Genomic DNA, 17,407 nt, shown 5'->3' with positions numbered 1-17,407 from the left:
TCTTTCTTAGCTTTTCACTGATTTCAAGATTTTTCTGGAAAAAATGTTAACATTTGTGGCGGCCTCTATAAATAGCATTTAATTCCACAGCTGTTGGGAACACAGACATTTCCAGCATTTTCCACTCTTTCTGCTGGTAGATTTCTGGCAGCTGGAATATCCTTGTCTGTTATTTTCTATTATTAGGCTCTAGAATAACTGAAGCTCATCACAGTCTCTTTTGAATTTATGAGGTAGACCATTTATCTTCTTCCTTTTTTTTATGTCCTGGAGCCCTGGTATCTGACTTAAAACAGATAAATCTCAGTGAATTGTGAAGTGTCTACCCTCAGACTTACTTCAGTGGCTTGTTCGAGCTTCCATGCCTCCTTACTGCTGAGTAAGTCAATTATTTGTCTCAGATGCTGCTCACGAATTTCCCAAACAGCAAAATGAATTTTCAGGGGCAATGCAGAAAGAAAAACAATATAACCAGAATGTAGCCTAAGTAGGTCACAACATTTGAACAAAACACACCTGGGAACTCTCCAGAGATAACTTATTTATTGCAGATTGTTTTCTTACTGCTTCTTTGTTCAAGCAGTTAACCAATGCTTGACATCCTGGTTGTTTCTGTTTGGAGGGGAGCTAGTTATAAAATTGAAATTACTGAGTTGAAGTGGGTTTTATCAAAACAGACTTAAATAGACATACATGTTTTTTATGGGTTGTCTCTTTCCTTGTTCAACCTGCCAGACTGCTTTTTTTACAACCCAGGAGTAGATGTTTCGGTGCAAAAAATATATTCCAATCAGTACTAAGTGGTAGCTGCATTTAATAAATCAGTCACTGATTTTGACCATTATGTTGTCCTATTATAATGCTCGTATATGTGTGTTATATTCTTTGTATTTAGGTAGGATCTTGCACTAACTCGTTGAACTATAGTTACGGTGTGTTTTTGAATCATGCTACTATTTCTTTGAAGTCTTGTCTCTATGTCTCAGAACTGTAAATGTCCATAAGGAAAGAAAGAAAAAAGTAGATCCAAATAAATTCCACTCTCCATAGACTGGTTAAATGATGGGATGACTAAAATGTGCAAACCCTATGGTATTTAATAGCATCATTTTTCATGCTGCTTTGGTTTCGTGTTAGTAGGTTTCTGCAGACTTTTACTATACCTGCAATGCACTGAGTGACCCCTTGGCATGAAAGAGATATAGAAATAGGTACTGGTATAATGATTAATAAAGTATGTGTCTTTTAGGAAGTGAAAGTGCACTTCTGTGTTGTTAATTTTGAAGAAGCATTGGATGTTTGAGCAGGAGAAAAGATGAGGTTTTTAGTTCCGAGAAAGTAATTTAGGTCCAATGCCATTTCATATATACTACAGCTGGTCAGAACTAATTTCAAGTCAGTAGAGTCACGTGAGTGTATATAACGAAGGTAGAATAAAACATGTAAATTTGAATTTGACGACTGATTAAACAGAGCTGACAGTGTCATCAGATATTTTAAACTAAATGCATTCTTTCAAAATTAAGTTGTTTTAGATTTTGACAGATACTGTATTTTTTTTATCTGCAAAACTAAGTTCCTGACAACCTAGCTTAGACTGGAGTTTACAATGCTGAGTGCTTGCAGAACCTACCTCTTGGCGGAACAGATTGGCTGTCAGAGTTAAGAACGGAACTCTCCCCTAAATATGTGTGAGGCAAGACATACTTTAACTGTAATTCACCAAGGCCTTAGTGTAGCCCAGCATAAGCCAATGAAGGACACTAGAGACGTGAATGTATCATGCATCGTGTCCTAGTCAGATTAGTCACATATGTTGTACAAATCAGAACTCTGTGAATTTTTTTTTCCTCTAGTCAGATGTTCTGCATGAAAAGCATGCAGAATATTGGTTTTCCTATATTTTCTGTGCACCTGATCAATTTTCTGAAGACTCGGCTACTTGACATACATGAATAAATCACCCATGCTAAATCTGAAGCCTCACACCTGGGGGAGAATCACTTCTTTGTATTTGGTAAAAGAAAGTTGTGGTGGTGACTTTTCTTCCATGCACAGGTGGTTGCAGAAATCTTAAACCAAGTGAGAGCTCTAATTCCTGCTCCTTTTTGGAAACGGCATCCTCCATCAAGGAAAGTACCTGAAACAGAACTTTGAGGTGCTTTGGATGTAGCCTGCTCAGTTGTTCTGCTTTAATTCTACTTTTTGTAAACTCTTTTTTTTTTTTAATACAGTGGCTGAAATCTATGTCTGAGCCTTCCCAAGTGATTATCTTTAAAAGATCAGATTACTGTAGGTTCTGTAAAATCATGTTTGTTTTTCCATCTCTCTGAACAAAAACTTAAGTTTTGAGGCAAAAAGCCAATATTCTAATTTACGCTGAAAACCTGTATTCTTCTGAAATACTGCATTAGTATAATCATCACAGTTGCATGGTTTAGTGTATCATAGGAGGTTTGCAGCAGCAAGTAACTAAGCTGAAACTCTCTAAAAACTATTTCAGAATAAGACTGTAAAATAATGAGTACAGGCAATCAATACATTAATTAATGTCAAAATTGAGGCCAATCGATCAACTCTGGTAGGCCTTAAAGGAAGTGATAGACTGTCAGAACATCTCAGAAAGAAGCCCTAAATAACAATATAAAAATAAATATTTAAAATTACTGTCTGCTTGTTGAAATTATGTATTAGGGGTAGAGGAATTAGTGTCTTACATTTATTAAATTTTTCGTATGGCCTTGAGAAAACAGTTTAACATGTTTTGGGGTTTTTTTGGTGGCCTTTTGAGCCTTTTATGTTCCTCTGAAATTCTTGGTTTAGTTGAGGCACAAATAAGTGTCATAAAAGAAATTTAAATTGCATAGGAAATTGAATGGACCTCCTGTTGACTGTTTTATGGCATCTCTGGTTATTGATTCATATTATTGGATTGTTTAGTACGATTCTGAAAATAACAAGAAAACTATGTGAGTTGAACAGATTTACCAGAAGTGTACACCATATATGTGCAGAGAACAAGGAGTTTGCAGCTCATTTATTCATAAAATATGCTGGTGCAAATGTCTTACTGCCTGCTGGTGGCAGCAGACAGGGTAAGATCCATCATTCTCAATCTGCTCTTATGAAGCAAATTATATCTTAAGGTCCTATTTGGGCTGGTACAATTATTTCTGTCTCCAGAAAATTAAAGTATAAATCCTTGGTCACATTTCTAGGGGAATCCTCTGTGCTTGAAAGCATTCAGAGAAGTCTCGGAACATGATGCTACATGTACCTTTTATATCAGGAGAAAAAATAATAAACCCAAATGAACAACCATAACTCTCTGTAATTTCTCATTGTACAAAATGAGACTAGCTCAGTCACAATGGGGCAGACAGCAAAGGCAAAGTTTTCTGAGTTGTTGGGGTCCGAGAACCTGAACCAGAAATATCCAAACCTGTTTATTCATGTGAACAAGCAGCTTTCATAGCTGGAGACTGCCATCCTTCTCTTCTGTGCCAGCCCATAGATGACTATATAAATCAAGTTGCAATCTATTGTGTGGGTGGTCTAGTTCTGTGATACCTGTTCTTCTAGTGCATGTTGGTCAGGACCCATTGTGCAATGTCAGCTTTGAGATGGTCTTTTTGGAGTATTGTAAGGTAATCTCTGCACCTTCATCACCTGTTGGGTCTCACCAAAAAACCTTTGTGTTTGGGTGACTCTCTGGTCCATTATCATAGAACCACTCACACAAGATTCAAAATCATTGGGGAAGGCAGGAAGAAAGAAAAAAGGTATCCAGAGTAAGTAGGACTTCTGTTCAAAGTCCTTCTTCCCTGTAGTGGACCTCCAAGCTTTAAATCTATATCCTTTCCTTTCCTTGCTGAACCAGAGATCAGCTCCCACACAGACAACATTGATGCTTCAAGCCATGTCTTCCAGAATTCCTGTGCCATTCCTTAAGTGCAGTCGCCACAATATCTAGTCCACCTTACATAACCTTAAAATATAGGCAGGTGCCTCCCGCAATAATAAAATGCCTTATATAAACAGTGAGAACATCTTTATAATTTTATAGATGATGCTGAATAGTCCTGATTTTTCCCCCTCTCTGCTTACTTTAGGAAGGAAAGAGTTCTGTCCCTCTTAACAATTTGTGATTACAGGTAATAGTTCATCTTCCAATGAAAATTTGTACCCATACAGTTTGGAGGATTGCATAAGTATCTTACCACTTCATTGTCTGGGACTTTGAGAAGTATGCCTTGCAGGATTAAAAGAGGAATATTCTTCTACTGAAGAAGTTCTGATTGGCAGGAAGCATGAACGTATAGTTTTTCATGAACAGTGGCAAATGGCTGAGAGTGTTCCTTTGCTACACTAAGGATGAATCGTTCATAGTCGAAAAAATGTTAATAAACTACTTGAGCTGTATTGTGAAAATTCCTGCCTATTCACTTCTTGTTTGATGATATTCTGTTCTTTGTGGTGGTATGCTCTGAAGTCTGGGTATTTTGTCATGTGGATGTTGGAATAAGAGAGAACCATGAGGCAGGACACAATGTCTATATTTTACTAAACCTTCATTCTGGTGTTGCCCTCTTGCTGATTTTTTCTCCCAGCATAATTGTTGTGCCACAATTTCTTCCTTCAGTCTTTCTGCAGTTTTGGACAAGATAATCCTCTTTAGTTCACTGGAGGCAAAGTGCCTCCTTTTGCCTTGGCAAACTGTTAAGGTGCCAAGCTCTAACACTGATAATAGGTGGATTTATGGGATAAGTGCGAGGCAGTGATACACTAGTTCATGCTGATAAGCAGTGGTCTTAGTTCTTAACCTGCTAGAAGCTTTTTTCCTCCTAGAACTGACAGAATAATAATAATTGAACCCCTCTTATTTCTGCTTGCATCTTTTCCTCCTGTTCCACAGCAGCTAAGCTGTATTTTATATTCAGTTTCCTATTACTCTGATTACTCGCTTTTTTAATCTATTCCATAGCATCTTTTTGTCTTGCACCTGTATTTAAGTTTCTCATTTTCTTGTAGCTCCTGCTTACTTTCTTTTATTTCTTTTTTCCTCCAGTTTGTAGTCCATGCACTTTTGCTTTATCTGTGCTTCTTTTTGCAACACTGTCTGCTTTCTTTTATCTCCTGGTCAAATATTTAGCTCTTGGGATTCAAAACTCACCTTCAAAAGCAGGTTTGCCTTCCTTTATCCCTGATCCATCCAAGATACATGTATTCATTAAGGATTGAGTTTCTTTGGAAGAATCTTGTACAAGAATCTGTAGCTTTCCTATGAAATATTCCAGTAACTTTTATAGCATCTTCAAGATAATATCTGTCCAGATTGGAAAAAAACCCTCTTACCAGAAGTACTATTTTTCATGAGTGCAGTCAGATGACAAGGGTTTGCGTTTGCCCTTAATGCTGTAAGTAGCTTAGGTATTGATATATACCTACATAAAGGGGATAAAGAGACAGGGTGATCTTTCTTTGCTTCTTTCTTCTGTTTGTTTCTCTTTCATATTTTGTTGCTTTTGTTATACTACTTATCCTTCTATTGTAGGAGATTGTCCTAAGTGGACAGAGGTGCTTTTTTATTTTATTTTATTTATTTTTTTCCCTTCAGGGATTGTGCTTTGAACAACACATGTCAGAAATACAGTTTCTCTCTTGGAGCAGGTACCACATCTAATACTTGTACAGAGCTACTCAAAGCATCAGTGGTAATGCTGAACTACTAATATTACAAATATTATGTTAATATCTTATAGTTAAAGTTTTGAAGCAATAATTTTGTACCATAAAATTTCAGAACCATCAAAATTTGGATTCCTCATCTAGCTTAACTGAATTTTGGTGTATCTGATCAAGTTTATGGTAAAAGAAAGCAGAGTTAGGTAGCTGTGAATGATTTAAAAGGGCAAAAACATTTGTGCCTTGACTTTCCGTGTTCATCTTAAGAGCCCTTGAAAGCCTTTCTTAATTCTTTCACTTCACAAAAGTCAATAAAGTTGCTCTTAGTTTAACTCTGATTCTGATCTCTCTTCGATTATTGTTTCTTATCTCAGGAGATGCAGTCTGTAACAGTGCTGGTGGATAGTCTTGGTGTACCTCTGTATTCATAAAAGTGTATGAGATGAAAATCTGAGAGAATTGAGACTGAAAAATTTCTTGGCCACTAGCAGTGTTTTTGGAACTGATTTTGAATTTTAGAATAAAGTTCTGCAACTGCCAATGTTTTTAAATTTGGCTAGAGTTCAGGTGCAAAATGAAGTTGGAAACATGCTTGAACCCTCTGTTTAGAGATGCCATTGACATCATACAGCTTTTCTTCCAAAATTTCTAAAGGTACAATGAGATAAGAAAGTAATTTTTTGGATTGTATTCAGAAGATGAGTGATGGTGAAACTAGAAAGCTCTGAGTGCAAAAAGAGTATTGTATGTGGAGAAAATGAATTTGTCTCTGTAACTTAGTATAACCCAGAAACAATCATTCTGCGCTGGGGTTGGGGAAATACCTTTCTGATGCTTTAAGTCAATCATAAATGACCTTGTAAAATTGTACAATAGAAACGGGATTAAGCAACTGTATTCATTATCTTGGGTGATGGTGTCAATCAACTGATAACCCAGCAAGACGGGTTATCTATTTTTAGGTTACCAGTAAGTCAATGTCAAGGGTCAGGATTTTATCCATGTAGTGATTGAAAGAATTTTCAATATAGTTACTGAAGCCATGGTTCATCCTTGTAGTTAATACAGAAAGTTTCTTATTTTCATGTATATTAAAAATTAATCTCCAAAATGAAGAAAACATTTTGCAGTGCACTATTACCATAATAACTGAATGTACACATTTGATAATGTATTGCTGATATTAGGTAGTACCAGGAACCAAAACCATAGAGCAGAACCCCTCTGTATGACTTAGTACAAAAAACCAACTTGTGCTCCAAAGAGCTTAGTCTATTTCTGTGAATCCCCAAATTGAGGCAAAAAGCAATGGCTGTGGTGTTGTTCTAGATAAAGGCTGAAAATATTATATTTAATGGCTAGATTATTTATAGTTAAACCTTACATGACAGTGAGAATTTGCAGGGTCAGCTAGCCACAGTGTGTTGTGTTTCATATAATACAGAATACTGATTTCCAAAATGGATCAGGCTCTCTGGTCTCAGCAGCTGCATTGTTCATCATTCCAAAAAACAGCAGTTTCTTAAAAAATCTTCATTCATTGTAATAAAATTATTAAAATTCAGTGTAACAAAGCTAGTTTCAGAAATTGCGGCATGTCTTATGGCTGTTTTGATCTATTTTATCACTAGGACTGGGGCTAGGGCAGTTTAAATGGCTGAAGTTGCACTGTTGGGTCTGACATACTAATATTGTGTCTGGAAGAATTTTTCAGGTAGATTGTTCTTTTTTATGTATTTATTTTTTTAATTTATTATTATTACTGTAACTTTTGTACTGAGAAATTAGAGCATCCAGTATTGCGCTACCTATAACGTATCTGATACTACCTTAATTTAAGGAAGAAGCCCAAATGATGACCCTGAATAACTACTAGAGAAGGATAGAAGACTGGCATTGTAATTAGAGGTTGGCTATGACTGACATACTCTGTAGAGTATATATGAGAGGATAAGAAGCAATAAAAATTGAAAATGGGCTGAAACAACCTTGCCTATTTCTTCTTGTCTGATCAATATGACCTGTTATGAGCTCTTATTACTTCATGCAAGTAATTAATTTCTCATAATCAACTTCCATAATAAAAAGGAATAAGCTTCTTTAGCCTCTGGATAATTTTCCCTGAAATAATGTTAAGATTTCTCCTAAGTGACTACTATTACAAAACTGGAGTGTGAAATTATAGTGAAACATACTGGTTTTATTTTCCCTAACGTTGAGGTAAGACTTACTGCAGTGCCTTCATTCTGCTGTCATAGGAGAAATATGTACTGAGAGTACTGGTTTTGAGGTAACTCTGAGGAAAAAGAGCAGGGCTGGTTGGAAGTTTGCAACTAAATTTGTTTGCATCAAAACACTATATTTTTTAACTGCTAGTATTTGCTGAAAATAATTTCTTTTTTCTTTTCTGTCTTGGTGGAGAAAAAGAAGAATTTTTTTTTAAAAAGAAATGGTCAGAAAAAAACAACCTAAATTGACAACTGAAATCTGGATAAAATGAAATTTTGAACAAAGGAAGAAAGCTCTCATCCTCTTTTTTCTATGAAAAATGTCAAAAGCAATTTAATTGATCAAAGAATTTGAAGAGGTTATTTATGGGAAACTTTTGATGTGAGGATTTTTCTATCTCAAATTTACAACTGCAGATCAGTCTTGTAGAATCAATTAACCTTCAGTTAAAAAAACACGCTGTACCCAGCCACCAGGTAAATACACAATTAAAGAACCAAACTTGAACTAGGGTTCTGTGAGTGATTTGATAAGATATTTTCAGGTAGCTGAAATTAAATTAGTTTTTTAATATTAATAGATGTTGAATTTTATCCTGAAGTTGAAATGAGGAAATTCCCTTTAACACACAATTGGAATAAAATTCAGTGTTGTGAAAGAAGTGGACTTCCATGTGTTGCAGCAGCAGCAGCTCCTAAAGAGCTACTGTTCTAGTTGTGTTTAGAGAGAATTGACGGTAATCTTGCTTGGAGCTGGAAGAGATTGGTGCTAACGTACTGGACCACTCACTTGGTGGAGTCCTTGTGCCCATTAGTGGATGAGCACTACAAGAAAGTGATACACAGACATGTGAAATGAAATGTCATGTCTGTAAATTGTTTTGTTTTAGGGAGTGGAAATAATCTGTTGAGGGTGGATAACTTTTCAAGAAACTTCACAGCAACTAAAGAGTTTAAGATCATGTCCATACAAATGCATGCAAACAGCTGTGGATTCTCTCCACTCTCCTACCTAACGTGGGTCAGATTTGGTAGGCAGTTAAGGACCTATGGTGGTAAACACACAAGCAGATCCTGTGTGAAAACAGCTCTGAATGTTCCCACCTACGTCTCCCTGCCTCCGTGAATACTTAAAGATCATTTTAAGTCCAGATTAGTGCTCAGCCAAGCCTAACCTTGATTTTGCTGACTTCTAATTTAAAAGGTGTTTCACATTCTGACTTTGGAGAAAAATTTTGGAACAAGGGGCCACCTTCTTGCTAGAATAATTATTTTGCATCCCTCACCATCTGGCTTTTGTAGCTGGTGAAGGGAAAAATTATGTTATGATTGCAAATGCTTTGCTCACTACTGGCTACTAGAACAACAAAAATGGCTTTATCCAGGGACACTAAAAAAAACCCCAAGCACCCAAAACCACAAATGAAAGAACAACAAACAAACACTCAGGTGTATGTTGAAGAATCAGCATATGAAAGTTGCTGCTATGTATGTCTTCTATGTACTGTTGACATTCTGGAGTGAAAATTAGGATAACAAAAGCCTAAGGTGGTATAGGGCAGTTATCTAAGAAAGGATGCTTAAGTAATGACGAATTAATATGAAGGAGATAATTTGTCTTTGTCTGTTTTAATGCTAATCTCTTTACCACCACATCATCTCCCAGTCACTGTTTCTTATTGTTGGGCAAATCTGCACTGAGTCAGAAATGGCCAGGAAACACAACTACTCATCCCAATGTTTGATTCTCTGAATACATTGCTCTAGCTGTACGAGTCTGGCACTACACAATTGTTTTCAATGCCCGTACATGTTGCAGAGTAGAATTTTTTCTGATGTATCTCATAATGGTTGTCTAATGGGATCATTTCCAGATAGTTTCCCTGCTTTTTCCTAAGTGAGAGCATCAAATTATATGAGCTGGGAGTGTATGAATTTTATGCACTGTTTCAGGCATATTCAAAAATTCACTATATATCACAGTGTTTAGGTTTTTACATAAGAATGTATGGCATATTTTCTTTAGTAGAGAAGTATTCCTTTCTCTCCGTGGTGGCTTTCTAGGTTCTGTGTCACAATTCCAATAGTCAGATAATTTCATAAGAGTAGTTAAATACAGGGTTGGTTTGTTTGGTTGGTTTTTTTTTTTCCCCCAGCTGTTTTTTTTGAGGATAATTGCAGTTAGTGTTGGACTAGAACTATTTTTAGGTAAACTCAGTGCTGGTGTAAAGATGCACAGTTGATATCTCTTGAGATATGAGCTCTCTCTCTGTAACAGAACTCTGCTTTGTTTCCAGTTTTAATCCACTGATCCATTGTGGGGGCAATACTGTACAGTTTATGAAATTCCTGGACTTGACAATACAGGTGCAAGTTGTTGATATGATGAGTATACTGGATTTATGCCCAAAGCTCTTATTTATATAGATTATCATACTTGTGGCTTTATATATATACTGAAATGAATTTAGATCAGAGGCTTGGAGTTTATTGAAGCAGCTGAAGACACTGAATAAACCGAGGGCTTGAGAGATATGAGTTCAGGACTGTTTGCTGTTTGAAATTTTCAGTTATGCTTTCTTTAAAAGGAAGCGGTTTGCAGGTTAATGGTTTTTGTTGAGTTGTTCCTGAAAGGAATACCTGAAAGGGGTCCTACTTGGATCTTCCAGGTCCTCCTTTGGAGAGCTGTGTGCAAAAACCATGGCAAGTAGAATGGCTGAAGCACCCTTTTAGGTATATAAGGCGGTTGGGCAAATAACAGACCCTGAGAGGAATTGTGGTCTACCACTTTAAAGACCTTTGGACAAAGAGTACATAGAAAATATAATGACTGCTTCCACTGACAAAAGGATGGGGTTCTTTTGAAGAATGAAGAGACTTAGGTTGTGAAAAACAGTGAAATTTAAAGTTTCTGGATAGCATGGTCTTAAAGTGGTATTTTATGACCTCCATCCTATCCTCCTAAATCACCTTTTTTCAAGGCTAAGAGTCTCAGCCAGCTCAGTTTTCATTTGAACAGAGTTGATTACATATTCCTGTTTGTCCTTGAAACTGCCTTTTTTTGAACCCTTTCCCAGCTCTGCTGTATTCTCTTTGGAATGAGGGGGCCAGAATTGCACATAACATGCTGGATGTGTACCATGGATTTATATAGTGATGTAATGATTTTTTTTTTCTGCTTTATTTCCTATTCCTTTGCTAAATGTTCCTAAAGTTTGATTTTTCTTTTTGACTGCTATTGAGTATTAAGCCAATGGTTTTTATAGAACTTTGGTAGTTTTCCTTTCAAGACATTGCTCTTGAGTAGTTACATTCATCTTTGAGCCAATTTTATACATGTAGTTAGGACTGGCTTTTTTTCTTCATACATATAACTTCATATTTGCCTACAGTGGGTTTAATCTGATATTTTATTGCTCAGTTTTTCACTCTTGGAAATTCCTGCATTTACTCAGAATTTAAATTTGTCACAAGTATTTCAATACCTTCTGCAGACTTTTTCACTTGATTGTTCCCCCACTTTTCAGGTCATTTATCAGTTTATTGAGAAGCATAGTACCTAGCAGATGTTGCTGTGAAATTCTGTTTATGATCTCCATTTGTCTCTGTTCTCCATTCCACTGTGCATTTATTGCTATTGTTTCCAGCCTTTTACTTGATTATTTGTCTATTCCAAGGACCTTCCTCCTTATCCCACGGCTATTCAGATTCCTTTAGATTTTGGCATTGGGTCTTGTCAGAAGCATTTTGTGATCTGTTTGGAAAACTCCAATAGCGTTGTTTCAAAAACAGCAGGGCCTATTCCTCTAAAAAATGGTACTTTCTTAGGTGTTACCTCATTCTTCTACAATTTTCCTGGTATAAACATCAGATGGAAATGTCCCCCAGAACCTTTCTTTAAAAACTGGTATCCAAAGAACCAAAGAAGTTTCAAGTGAAAGGTCATGCACATCACAATCAACAATTTGGCTGTTTCACCCGTGGCTTCTCATAGATTGCCTGCGTATATAATGTCTAGACCTTGTGGTCTATCAGTTTGTTTCATAGTCTCTCTTGCAACTCCATCGATTTCAGACAGGACCATTGCTAAATCCTCCAGTACAATTTCCAATTGCTCTGATTTGCCACAATAATTTCCAATTTCTAGCTAAACACATGCCTTGTAAGTTTTATGTTTTCCTTCACCTTGTATTAGGAAGAGAAACAGCAGATACCAAAGAGCACGTTGGGTCATTGAAGTGTCTTAAATCTTGATTTATAGACATAATCAGGAACTCAGGCATCCATGGTGGGATTTCCATGGTTAATCATTGGTGGTCTGGCTTTGCTACCATTAAAATCTTGGAGGTAGGCTTTTTAATGGATTTTACCAGTCACATTAAAAATCTTAATCATGCTTAACATTAATGTTCAGGCTTAGTGTTTGCATTACTATGCAAGAGTCTTGGGTCTGTCTCCTGTAGGAGTTCAGGCATTATCATATTCCTTATCAGATATACCTTCTAAGAGTCTACACGTATCAAATAGGAAGCCCAGCAGTGCTAAATGGTTTTTTTTTTTCCCTTCCTGTCTAATTTTTTCAGATTTTTAGGTGTAATAGTAGGCTAATTGTAAAGGATGTATTTTTGAAATGTGTTCACAGGGGATGATATAAACAGGAAAAAACTAACTTGGCTCTCTTAGAATTCAGTTCTTTGAAAGCTTTTTGAAATTTTTGTATTTTTTAAATTGTGTAGGAAAACTGCAATAGAATCAGTGTAGCATGGATAGTGTTAATGTGATATTAAATTCAAGTTGCTCTATTGTTTCTGGCATGATGTATTTCATTTTTTTGGTGTACTTGCACAGTTTATCTTTGCAGTAGATACAGTAGATTGCATTTTCAAGGAAAGATGTAATGAGCCTTATAACTTGGCAGAGAATTCCTGAGACTACTGAAATGGAAAAGAAATGGAAATAAAACTTGGCCGAGATGTTCATTTTGACTGTATCTATTTAAGAAACTCAACATCAATGAGCTCATTAAATCTGATGTTAAAATTTGCATCATTAGATTTCAAAGTCATCAAGCAGGCATAATTATTTAATGATGGAGTTTCTCTGGTGTTTTTGGGTCATTTTTGAGAATGAAATGAATTGTTTTCTTGACAGACAGGTGGCTGTGTAGTGCTTATGGCTGATTTTAACAATATGTGACAGTAAGAAAAATTAGAGCTTATTAACATTCACTCGTCTGAGTGTCTGCACCACTGATCAATGCTTGGACTACTGTATGGCTTAAAATGCTTAATGAATCTTTGTTTGACAGGAACCAACTGCTGTTGGAGGAAAAAGTGGATGATCTGATAGCTGGCAGAGTGAATATAGCCTGCACTTCATAAACAAGGAAAATGTGAATAACTGGGGAGCAGAATGAGTGAGAGAAGTCTTTTAAGACTTGTGGTGATTGATGACCTATATTATGGTTGACACACACATTCTGTGTTTTGCATAAAAGCGTGAGCATCTGATTGAGCAGAAAACCAGGGGAGAGTGAGATTGCCTATGTGATTAGTGGAAGGTAATCAGCCATCTGTTAGGCGTAATGCACTTACTAACAATGGAGATAGAAAACATATGTATGCATGTGCTTACACAGGATGTCTCACCTTTTATACAAGTATCCATGAAAATATAGAACTGTGTGTAAAGAACTAACACAAGGCAAAAAAACCTCTCAATTAATCTGTTTTCTCCTCCTGCCAGAAAGAGCACAAGCTTGTAGCTATGTTGTGTATTTCATGAATGTGTCCTTTCAGCAGACTGAAACAGTAGCTTCAGAAGTGAGAGAAACAAATAATTTGAGGTGTATTTTTTTCAAAATAATGACATCATAATTCTCTCTCACTCTGATTGTGAAGGTGAAAATAAGGCTATGCACTGAAAATATTGACAGATGAACATTTTATTGATTAGGACATTTGAAAATGTATTTTCAGCAAATCTAAGATAATCTGGTTAATTTAAATTGCAAATTTAAAATCATTCAGTTTATTCCAGGTATGGAAAGGATTTGGTTTAGAAGAAAGGTAAGGTCTGATGTAGCATCACTTGCCCACCTATAACTGTCATTGATGATAAAGGATTTTGTGGTGTAGAAAACAAAACTGAGCTTAGCTTTTTATGCTTATAAAGAACTTAAGTAATGGTAGAGGTCCTGCTTAGAAGGAAATGAATAGCTTCTTTGCCTCTTTTCAAAAATTATTTTTGCATAGTAGTGTATAAAGAACAACTCTAAAAAATGTATTCAGTTTTAATGTGTTCTAACACTTATTATAGTGGCTTACAATTATCTGTACAGCTCACAAAATCTGGAAAAACAATTTTATGCCAGAAATATAACAAACTTTAAGGCCAACATTTAAAATCAGTCACTGAAAATACCAAACACCACAATATATGACCCCAAAGTATTGTTTAACTTGATCATCCATTCATATCTTTTTTTGGCAGAAGTTTTAATCTATTAGATGACAGCTTGGTTTATGGAATATTGTTCTTAAATACACTGATGGTATGTTATGCAAACACTGGAACTGCTGGAGAAGGATTTCCATGCCCCATTTTGCTGTTTCCACCTTCCATGTTTCAGTATGAAAGTAACATCCTAAGTACTGGAGGGAAAAGGGTATAGGGCAGTAGACACAAGTGCCTATTGAGAACGGAGTGGAGAGATGCTATTTTAGCCATCTGCAGTAGTTGGTGTCTTAACAAAACTTCATGAATGCAGTCCTCTGCAAGGCTGCTGACCTAGTTAGAAATATGGTCAATCCAAAAAGCAGAACCTACTTCTGCTGAAAAGTATTTTGACAAGTTTTATAACTCCTAAATTGCTTAAAGTAGATATGTCTGTGATGTTTGCTGTTGTTGCTGGGCCTTGTTATTTGCTACTTAGTGTTTCAGCGTTAGAACTTTGTAAAAACCGCTCTGTGGCAGGGATTTTCCCACTTTCCTGGCATATCCGATGCATGAGGGTGCCCGAAGCTTGCGCTCTCAGTGCCTCGCCGGCGCGTTTCACAGGGCAGCGCAGGGCTGACGGGAATTATGCTGCTTTGCCACCGTTGCGGAGGAGCTGGGGGAGGGATAGCGGGGTGGAGCTTACTGGTTCTCCAGTGATTTTAGGAGCAGTCCTGCGAACGCGCCCCTTCAGTGCCAGTTTTCTCAGAGAGCGCAGGAGAACCTTTCAGTTTTCCGGTCTCGCAGCATAGTTGGATGATGATGCTTTTTTATTCTGCCAAGAAACATTTTAATGAATCTGTGTCCTCGTGTTTGGATTCAGTCATTTCTAGCTGCAACAGTTTCTCCTTTCAAGCATTTGTGGGCTTGTTAAAGCTTTCCCAGACCTTGCTAATTAATATCCACAGTATGTTTTACTACCTTCGTAGGAATTTTTTTTTTTAAGAATGTGAAAAGAATGATCCATTTTATTGTTTCTCCACGTGTTCTTACTTGAAATGTTGCAGCTTGTTGTGATCTGGCAGAAAGAAAAGGATTCAAAGGACTTGACTTTAAGAGCAACTAGGATTAAGGAGGTATTAGCTGTAATGCTGGAGAGCCAGTGTATAGAGTCAAGCACGTCGTAACAAAAAACAGGTCAGCAGGTTCCTAATGGTTGCTAATTGCAAACTCACTGTATCAAAGCTAGAGCTATGCTCTGCATGCAGCATGGACTAGCTTTTGTTTGCTTCTGCAGGAGAGTGTTTTAATTTCTGTTTGCTAATTGCTTTAACGTCCTTAGTAGAGCTGAGTCATGTTGAGCGACTCTTGCAGAGTGCCTTTTTTTTTGGTGCAAAAACTACTGAGCAAGTGCTGCACTTCCTGTGTTTCTGTATCATTTAGTGATTCAGGACCAACTCTTTTGCTAGTAGGCATGTTTAATTTGTTAAGGATAAACATACAATAATAAGGACAACATACACTTCAGTAAAATTTAATTTTCAGGAGGAAATAATGTAAAGAATATGCCTAAATTAATAAGATAGTTTACTGTTAGAACAGTTGATTGATATACTTTAAAACTGGGACTATGAGCAGCACTAAGACAAAAATGTTTTCAAATTCAGTGATTTGTCTAACATTGTAGTTTGAGTATGCATGGCAACAGAGTTTAAGTTGAAAAGAGATGGACTTTAAAAGTACTCAGCATCCTGAAATGTTAATTTCATACAGTCATGCTGCAGAGATTTTTATATAACACCATTTAATTCTGAAGCCTTCAAAAATCTAACAGTTGGAAATTGTACAGCAGGCACTGAGAATGATTGGAATCTTTTTTCATTCCCTTTCCTTGATTACAGTGATAGAAAATTTTGTTCTGAAGTGCCAAATTAATATTTACTAGCTTAATATCAGTCCTAAATATTGTTTTGTGGGGGTGATAGATGTGCAAAAGATAATTTGCTAAGTAGTGACAGGATAAGAAATAAAATCAAATTAACATTAAATGTAATTTTTTTGTCCTTCCCAGCTATGAGAAGTAGACTGGTGTCTGGATACTTCTTTGGTACTCTCACTGCCTGATGTAGTCTCTGGATGTGCTGAGACTCCACTTGAAATATTTAGAAATGTAACTCAGTAGTCACAGTGTAGTTGATTTAAGAGTGAAAGGCACCAATCTCTTTTTCGCAATCTTATAGTTATTATATATATATAAAATATAATCTATAGTAATCTATATAATGTATATAGTATAGTTATTATGCTAAAAGCTAAAATGCAGTCTTTATAGAAAAGAGAGTCAATCTGTAAAAACTTGGAATGTTGCCCAAATTAATAGCTGCATCACTGAGTTATTTGCAGTCTTAGCATTATGGAAAAGGAATAGAAGCAAAAGTTACTAAAATGTAGTTGAAAATTTTCTAATATGCACTGGTTAAAACAAAGAAAAAACAACTTCAAAGGACCTAATCTCCCTAATTACTTTAATGTACGCTTACTGAACATAGCTTAGAGGTGCAAAGTATTGAAGAAACAAGTAAGTGCTAGTAGAAGATTTACTGAAATTGTATGTCAAAGGCAGGCATGTGTCAAATTTGAGTCTCCAAAATTAAGTAAAAAATACATCTCCTACTGAATGAAAATTTTCATAATGCTTTAAGTACTTATCTCAAAACCAGGTGCATGTTGTTAAGTAGAGTATTTTTTTTCTTGGGCATAGGGTTTATGGCAGTCTTCTGTGTTACATACAGCTAGAGTGTACAGAGAAAGAGGTATGAAGTAAAATGTTTTACTTATTTACTTTTTCCAGTGAACCTTGTAAATGTATATTGATGACACAGCTTTTGGCCTTTAAGAAAGATACTCTTGTAAAGTGATGTTTTAATTTTAGATATTGACAATATTGACATTTGGAATTTTCATCTGTAAGTTTTGGTAGAGTTGTTGCTTATTGCAACAGTTCTTAATCTAACAAAACTACAAGAATTTAAACTTCAAAACTAAAATCTGCCTCTAAT

This window comes from Phaethon aethereus, assembly GCF_964289735.1.
Source record: "Phaethon aethereus genome assembly, chromosome: 5".
NCBI lineage: Eukaryota > Metazoa > Chordata > Aves > Phaethontiformes > Phaethontidae > Phaethon > Phaethon aethereus.
This window is presented reverse-complemented; position numbering follows the sequence as displayed.